The sequence below is a fragment of the Megalopta genalis genome, unplaced genomic scaffold (genome assembly GCF_051020955.1).
Source record: "Megalopta genalis isolate 19385.01 unplaced genomic scaffold, iyMegGena1_principal scaffold0061, whole genome shotgun sequence".
NCBI lineage: Eukaryota > Metazoa > Arthropoda > Insecta > Hymenoptera > Halictidae > Megalopta > Megalopta genalis.
The window spans coordinates 830,001-839,045 of record NW_027476130.1 but is presented as its reverse complement, the minus strand read 5'-3'; the positions used below and the strand labels follow the sequence as shown (position 1 = coordinate 839,045).

The following is a 9,045-nucleotide window of genomic DNA, read 5'->3' as shown; positions in this document are numbered from 1 at the left end:
CGGGCGTACGCGGCGCGCTCGGCGCTTCGAACAGCTCCGGTGTCCCCATTATTTTCGATTTACGGCTAAAATAAATTTTTCTCATTTTATTCAATAACATATTCTTGCTTAGATAACTTTTTTACATAGGGATTAAGCATTTAGAACGATATAATGTTTAAAATAAGGGCACTTTACTCTTGACATTTTACGGTTTTTTCAATTTTATGAAAAATCCTATCATTAGATTTTTTTAAAAATACGATATTCTTGCTTAACTAACGTTTCTACATAGGGATTAAGCATTTAGAACGAAATCTAATGTCAGAAAATGGCACTTTACTCTTGACATTTTTCGGTTTTTTCAATTTTCTGGAAAATCCTATCATTAGATTTTTTTAAAAATACGATATTCTTGCTTAACTAACGTTTTTACATAGGGATTAAGCATTTAGAACGAAATCTAATGTAGGAAAATGGTACTTTACTCTTGATCGGTACGTTGGGACTTTGAAAATATTCGGCCGTACGCGGCGCGTCTCGGCGCTTCGAACAGCTCCGGTGTCCCCATTATTTTCGATTTACGGCTAAAATAAATTTTTCTAATTTTTTTCAATAACATATTCTTGCTTAGATAACTTTTTTACATAGGGATTAAGCATTTAGAACGATATAATGTTTAAAATAAGGGCACTTTACTCTTGACATTTTACGGTTTTTTCAATTTTATGAAAAATCCTATCATTAGATTTTTTTAAAAATACGATATTCTTGCTTAACTAACGTTTCTACATAGGGATTAAGCATTTAGAACGAAATCTAATGTCAGAAAATGGCACTTTACTCTTGACATTTTTCGGTTTTTTCAATTTTCTGGAAAATCCTATCATTAGATTTTTTTAAAAATACGATATTCTTGCTTAACTAACGTTTTTACATAGGGATTAAGCATTTAGAACGAAATCTAATGTAGGAAAATGGTACTTTACTCTTGATCGGTACGTTGGGACTTAGAAAATATTCGGGCGTACGCGGCGCGCTCGGCGCTTCGAACAGCTCCGGTGTCCCCATTATTTTCGATTTACGGCTAAAATAAATTCTTCTAATTTTTTTCAATTACATATTCTTGCTTAAATAACTTTTTTACATAGGGATTAAGCATTTAGAACGATACATTGTTTAAAATAATGGCACTTTACTCCTGACATTTTACGGTTTTTTCAATTTTCTGAAAAATCCTATCATTAGATTTTTTTAAAAATACGATATTCTTGCTTAACTAACGTTTCTACATAGGGATTAAGCATTTAGAACGAAATCTAATGTAGGAAAATGGTACTTTACTCTTGACCGGTACGTTGGGACTTTGAAAATATTCGGGCGTACGCGGCGCGCTCGGCGCTTCGAACAGCTCCGGTGTCCCCATTATTTTCGATTTACGGCTAAAATAAATTTTTCTCATTTTATTCAATAACATATTCTTGCTTAGATAACTTTTTTACATAGGGATTAAGCATTTAGAACGATATAATGTTTAAAATAAGGGCACTTTACTCTTGACATTTTACGGTTTTTTCAATTTTATGAAAAATCCTATCATTAGATTTTTTTAAAAATACGATATTCTTGCTTAACTAACGTTTCTACATAGGGATTAAGCATTTAGAACGAAATCTAATGTCAGAAAATGGCACTTTACTCTTGACATTTTTCGGTTTTTTCAATTTTCTGGAAAATCCTATCATTAGATTTTTTTTAAAATACGATATTCTTGCTTAACTAACGTTTTTACATAGGGATTAAGCATTTAGAACGAAATCTAATGTAGGAAAATGGTACTTTACTCTTGATCGGTACGTTGGGACTTAGAAAATATTCGGGCGTACGCGGCGCGCTCGGCGCTTCGAACAGCTCCGGTGTCCCCATTATTTTCGATTTACGGCTAAAATAAATTCTTCTAATTTTTTTCAATTACATATTCTTGCTTAAATAACTTTTTTACATAGGGATTAAGCATTTAGAACGATACATTGTTTAAAATAATGGCACTTTTCTCCTGACATTTTACGGTTTTTTCAATTTTCTGAAAAATCCTATCATTAGATTTTTTTAAAAATACGATATTCTTGCTTAACTAACGTTTCTACATAGGGATTAAGCATTTAGAACGAAATCTAATGTCAGAAAATGGCACTTTACTCTTGACATTTTTCGGTTTTTTCAATTTTCTGGAAAATCCTATCATTAGATTTTTTTTAAAATACGATATTCTTGCTTAACTAACGTTTTTACATAGGGATTAAGCATTTAGAACGAAATCTAATGTAGGAAAATGGTACTTTACTCTTGACCGGTACGTTGGGACTTTGAAAATATTCGGGCGTTCCAATCGCTCGTCTGTTGCATCATAGCGCGTCTCGGCGCAATCGACCGATTCGCTCGACCCATTATTTTCGATTTACGGCTAAAATAAATTTTTCTCATTTTATTCAATAACATATTCTTGCTTAGATAACTTTTTTACATAGGGATTAAGCATTTAGAACGATATAATGTTTAAAATAAGGGCACTTTACTCTTGACATTTTACGGTTTTTTCAATTTTCTGAAAAATCCTATCATTAGATTTTTTTAAAAATACGATAATCTTGCATAACTAACGTTTCTACATAGGGATTAAGCATTTAGAACGAAATCTAATGTCAGAAAATGGCACTTTACTCTTGACATTTTTCGGTTTTTTCAATTTTCTGGAAAATCCTATCATTAGATTTTTTTTAAAATACGATATTCTTGCTTAACTAACGTTTTTACATAGGGATTAAGCATTTAGAACGAAATCTAATGTAGGAAAATGGTACTTTACTCTTGATCGGTACGTTGGGACTTAGAAAATATTCGGGCGTACGCGGCGCGCTCGGCGCTTCGAACAGCTCCGGTGTCCCCATTATTTTCGATTTACGGCTAAAATAAATTTTTCTCATTTTATTCAATAACATATTCTTGCTTAGATAACTTTTTTACATAGGGATTAAGCATTTAGAACGATATAATGTTTAAAATAAGGGCACTTTACTCTTGACATTTTACGGTTTTTTCAATTTTATGAAAAATCCTATCATTAGATTTTTTTAAAAATACGATATTCTTGCTTAACTAACGTTTCTACATAGGGATTAAGCATTTAGAACGAAATCTAATGTCAGAAAATGGCACTTTACTCTTGACATTTTTCGGTTTTTTCAATTTTCTGGAAAATCCTATCATTAGATTTTTTTAAAAATACGATATTCTTGCTTAACTAACGTTTTTACATAGGGATTAAGCATTTAGAACGAAATCTAATGTAGGAAAATGGTACTTTACTCTTGATCGGTACGTTGGGACTTAGAAAATATTCGGCCGTACGCGGCGCGTCTCGGCGCTTCGAACAGCTCCGGTGTCCCCATTATTTTCGATTTACGGCTAAAATAAATTTTTCTAATTTTTTTCAATTACATATTCTTGCTTAAATAACTTTTTTACATAGGGATTAAGCATTTAGAACGACATGTTGTTTAAAATAATGGTACTTTACTCTTGTAATTTTTCGGTTTTTTTTGATTATTTTGAAAAATAAATTTTTGTAATTTTTTTAAATACGATATTCGTGATCAGTGAACGATTTCACATATGGATTAAGCATTTAGAATCGTGCGGACGCGTTATTAAAAAAGTTTACTCGATGCGATGGGACTTTAAAAAGTTTGTGAAAATTTTCATATTGGGAAAAAATGTGTAATTTTTTGTCTAGTTTACGGTAGTGTAATTTATTTTAATGTTTACTATAAAAATTTTTTTCGTTCGTTCACGCGCTATGTTACAACAGCACGGCCGGGCGGTCTGTTGCCGCAGCGGTTTACACTCATAAGCGCGCGTGCTATTCGGCCGGCGGCGCCGGCGTCCTTGCCGGCCGTTCGGTATCTATAAGAGATACACGGTCCGTGCGAGGCGGACGGAGCAGAGCGGGTTTTGGGCCAATTCTACGATCTCGGTCGAGAAGCTGTCTCAGAGCTCCTTCGGGGCTTCGGTCCTGACTGTTTCGTGCCGTTTACGTTACGGACTTTTCTCCACACAGCGTGGCCACGGGTCGGTGTCTTTGACCGAATGGCCCATATGTGGCAAGCCCTACGGGGTTGGTTACCCGTATGCACTTTGTATGTATACTCGTACTCACTGAGCAATCGACTCTTCTGTCCGAGCGATGGAAAAATTTTTTAAAATGCATCTGTAAGATTTGGAAGCAAATCGTACCAATTGAAAACTGTGGCTAAAATGAATAGCCCAGTGGAGAGAGAAAACTATCAAAAAACTGATTTTTTAAATCAAGAGGTGTCAGAAATCGAAATGCCTAGCGCGAGCGGAAGAACACGCTTTCTCGCCAGTCCAGCATGTGTCCTGTCCGTTCTTCCTCGGCTTGCCGATTTTGCCCAGATCAGAGGTTTCGTGCTTCCGGCGGTCAGAAGATCAGCGTGAGCGTACGCGCTTCCACGACTATGGCATCACCCATGTACTTTTTCCTTTGAATATATTTGAGTACATAAAAAATATTAAAACATATAGAGAGAACTGTGTCTTGGATCTTAAAAATTTGTCAATAGCGATGATATATTATTACTTAACTTGAAGTATTTGTACGTTTTAGCTGGGACGTACATTTATCTTACAAGATGTTAATAGCGAGACTCTTGAAGATAAAATTATCTTGTGATTTTATGAAGGCAAAGATAGAAACGTACGAAGCTGGCGTACGTAGAAAAATGTGATTTTACGATAGAACAAAAATATAATACGTACGTTTTTGGGCGTACGGTAAAATATCTGTATGGTAGAAAAATGAAAGAAATTGAGCGTTAAAGAAGATATGTTACAAGCGCGGAATGTGGCAAAACTTGTACATATTTGAAAGAGAAAAGTGGTGTGTCGACCTGACATATATATATGAAACAGGCGACGATGGAAAAGGATTTAAATTTTGTCCATTTTATATATACATATTGTATAGTTCCCTGGTTGATCCTGCCAGTAGTCATATGCTTGTCTCAAAGATTAAGCCATGCATGTCTCAGTACATGCCGTATTAAGGTGAAACCGCGAATGGCTCATTAAATCAGTTATGGTTTCTTAGATCGTACTAAAATTTACTTGGATAACTGTGGTAATTCTAGAGCTAATACATGCAAAACAGAGTTCCGACCAGAGATGGTAGGAACGCTTTTATTAGATCAAAACCAATCGGTGGCGGGTGTTTACACTCGTCCATCGTTTGCTTTGGTGACTCTGAATAACTTTGTGCTGATCGCATGGTCTTATAGCACCGGCGACGCATCTTTCAAATGTCTGCCTTATCAACTGTCGATGGTAGGTTCTGCGCCTACCATGGTTGTAACGGGTAACGGGGAATCAGGGTTCGATTCCGGAGAGGGAGCCTGAGAAACGGCTACCACATCCAAGGAAGGCAGCAGGCGCGCAAATTACCCACTCCCGGCACGGGGAGGTAGTGACGAAAAATAACGATACGGGACTCATCCGAGGCCCCGTAATCGGAATGAGTACACTTTAAATCCTTTAACGAGGATCCATTGGAGGGCAAGTCTGGTGCCAGCAGCCGCGGTAATTCCAGCTCCAATAGCGTATATTAAAGTTGTTGCGGTTAAAAAGCTCGTAGTTGAATCTGTGTGTCACAGTGTCGGTTCATCGCTCGCGGTGTTTAACTGGCATTATGTGGTACGTCCTACCGGTGGGCTTTGCTCTTCACGGGGCGGTCCAACTAATATCCCATCGCGGTGCTCTTCACTGAGTGTCGAGGTGGGCCGGTACGTTTACTTTGAACAAATTAGAGTGCTCAAAGCAGGCTACCTTCGCCTGAATACTGTGTGCATGGAATAATGGAATAGGACCTCGGTTCTATTTTGTTGGTTTTCGGAACCCCGAGGTAATGATTAATAGGGACAGATGGGGGCATTCGTATTGCGACGTTAGAGGTGAAATTCTTGGATCGTCGCAAGACGGACAGAAGCGAAAGCATTTGCCAAAAATGTTTTCATTAATCAAGAACGAAAGTTAGAGGTTCGAAGGCGATCAGATACCGCCCTAGTTCTAACCATAAACGATGCCAGCTAGCGATCCGCCGAAGTTCCTACGATGACTCGGCGGGCAGCTTCCGGGAAACCAAAGCTTTTGGGTTCCGGGGGAAGTATGGTTGCAAAGCTGAAACTTAAAGGAATTGACGGAAGGGCACCACCAGGAGTGGAGCCTGCGGCTTAATTTGACTCAACACGGGAAACCTCACCAGGCCCGGACACCGGAAGGATTGACAGATTGATAGCTCTTTCTTGATTCGGTGGGTGGTGGTGCATGGCCGTTCTTAGTTGGTGGAGCGATTTGTCTGGTTAATTCCGATAACGAACGAGACTCTAGCCTGCTAAATAGACGTAATTATGGTATCTCGAAGGCTCTCGGCTTCTGCCGGTGGGGTTTTTACTACCAACGTACAAACAAATCTTCTTAGAGGGACAGGCGGCTTCTAGCCGCACGAGATTGAGCAATAACAGGTCTGTGATGCCCTTAGATGTTCTGGGCCGCACGCGCGCTACACTGAAGGAATCAGCGTGTGTTCCCTGGCCGAAAGGCCCGGGTAACCCGCTGAACCTCCTTCGTGCTAGGGATTGGGGCTTGCAATTATTCCCCATGAACGAGGAATTCCCAGTAAGCGCGAGTCATAAGCTCGCGTTGATTACGTCCCTGCCCTTTGTACACACCGCCCGTCGCTACTACCGATTGAATGATTTAGTGAGGTCTTCGGACTGGTGCGCGGCAATGTTTCGGCATTGCCGATGATGCCGGGAAGATGACCAAACTTGATTATTTAGAGGAAGTAAAAGTCGTAACAAGGTTTCCGTAGGTGAACCTGCGGAAGGATCATTACAATGTTCCAATATATCTCAAAGAGAGAGGAGAGGAGGAGAGAAAATGAATTCGATTAGTTTGTGGATAAGAATTCATATAAAAAAAAAAGATATTGTTGAGCCCGCCAGATCATTCGTGCGTGATTTACACGGCCAGACGTGTGTACTACACGTATTAGGCCTTTGATCTGCGTTGCGTAGGCCACAACAAATCTTTCAAAGAGAGAGAGATATATGTGTTGTTGGGGTTTGTGATTATGAAGGTGCCCCAACGCACAAAAATATATAAAAATGTACAAAGTTGGGATGTGGTGTGGTGGAGAAGAGTTGGGCCCGACCAGATCATTCGTGCGTGATTTACACGGCAGACGTGTGTACTACACGTATTAGGCCTTTGATCTGCGTTGCGTAGGCCATCTTCCTTCCAAGACACACACGTGTTGGGGTTTGTGTGATTTTATGATAGTGCCTCAACACGGAAAAATAAGCGTACGAGAAGAGTTGGGCCCGACCAGATCATTCGTGCGTGATTTATACACGGCCAGACGCGTATTATATTACACGTATTAGGCCTTTGATCTGCGTTGCGTAGGCCATCTTCTCGATAGAGAGAAAGCCAATGTATTCTTTTTTCTTTCTTTACACACACACACACAGTTGTAGTAGGACAGGGAGGGATGCGAGCGTGCTAATCACGCTTCCTCAAGTCTTCGCTGTGGTGTAAAAAAAAAAAGAAAAAAAGGAATCGTTGGGAAAGTCCAAAGGACGAAAATATCGGGCAGTCTGAAGATAACTTAATGCTCGTTTACATTGGTATCAAGAGAGACCGGCTTGTGTAGCTCGTTTCAATGCTGTGTCGTTGTCATTGACACCCTACTCTGTTGCGCGCTAGTGGCAGCATGAGCGTGGGACGTATATATATATGACACCCAGCTAGAGCCGGCCGTGAGTCCGTCCGGTGTAAATAACGACGAAAGGAGAGAGAAACTTTTCGAATCCAGTATCGGGTTGATAATTGTCCAGTTTGAATATCCATATCCCCGTCGTTTTTGGAGGTGATATACTCTCTGTGTTTCTTCGATAGAAGGCTTTTCAATGTTCTATTCGCTCCGACCGTCGAACTTGCAAGAAAACAGTGGTTTTGGATTTGCTCGTACATATATATATGGTTTCGACGGAAATATCTCGTTCTTTAAGGGACAATTATGTCGTTGTACGACGACTCCCGAATCTCCTTCGCGCGCTGGTTGGAGCTCTTCGGGTATCGGCTTGTTCCGAAATATAACACAAAAATGTGGTGGATAGCAAATACACATTATATATATATGAGAGAATAAAAGGGAAAAATTACCCTGAACGGTGGATCACTTGGCTCGTGGGTCGATGAAGAACGCAGCTAATTGCGCGTCAACGTGTGAACTGCAGGACACATGAACATCGACATTTCGAACGCACATTGCGGTCCACGGATACAATTCCTGGACCACGCCTGGCTGAGGGTCGTTTACGTACTTATAAACTGCTTGCGTTGATGGCACTTGTTGCCTATATACGTACGAGCGAATGGTGGGCGCTTCGTCGGCGTTTGTCGCGGTCCTATGAATATTGAGAAATTTTACGTACGTCTAACAGTCTTCGAGAGAGATGGAAATCGTGTTCGAACTAGCGTGAGTGTGGAAGGCGGTGTCGTGTGTCGTATATGTTTTATATACGTCCGCCCGTCTGAAACACCGCTTCGAAGCGGTGACAAAATCTTTTTCGGGACGATTCGTATCCGTAGAACTATCGAGATTTCACTGGTACATTTTCAACGCGCTCCCGACGTCGCCTGAAATGAAACGAGATGGGTTTAACCCACGAAAGCGTACTACACGAGTCTGTCCTATGTGAAGACTGTGTACAGAGATCGAACGAACGCATGAAAGAAATTGAACGAAAGAACACATAACCCGCAAAAATATAGAGTAGAATTGTGACCGTTGCTTCGAATTTGAATTTATATGTATATATATATCATAGCCCCAGGGAGTGGAACCTATGAGTGTGGAAGGATGTCTCTTACCGTTATGTTGCCAGAGGAAAAAAGTCTCTCTCTTCGTACGACACATTTGTGTACGAA

General features: G+C 39.8%; 2 non-coding genes across 2 annotated transcripts; both read left to right on the top strand.

The window, feature by feature from the left end:
• Positions 1–5,024: 5,024 nt before the first annotated feature.
• LOC143261715 (small subunit ribosomal RNA) lies at positions 5,025–6,945 on the top strand. Its single transcript, XR_013035788.1, has one exon. It is a non-coding gene; the product is annotated as a small subunit ribosomal RNA (ribosomal RNA).
• Positions 6,946–8,274: 1,329 nt separating this feature from the next.
• Positions 8,275–8,429, top strand: LOC143261692 (5.8S ribosomal RNA). Its single transcript, XR_013035764.1, has one exon. It is a non-coding gene; the product is annotated as a 5.8S ribosomal RNA (ribosomal RNA).
• The last annotated feature ends 616 nt before the right edge of the window (positions 8,430–9,045 follow it).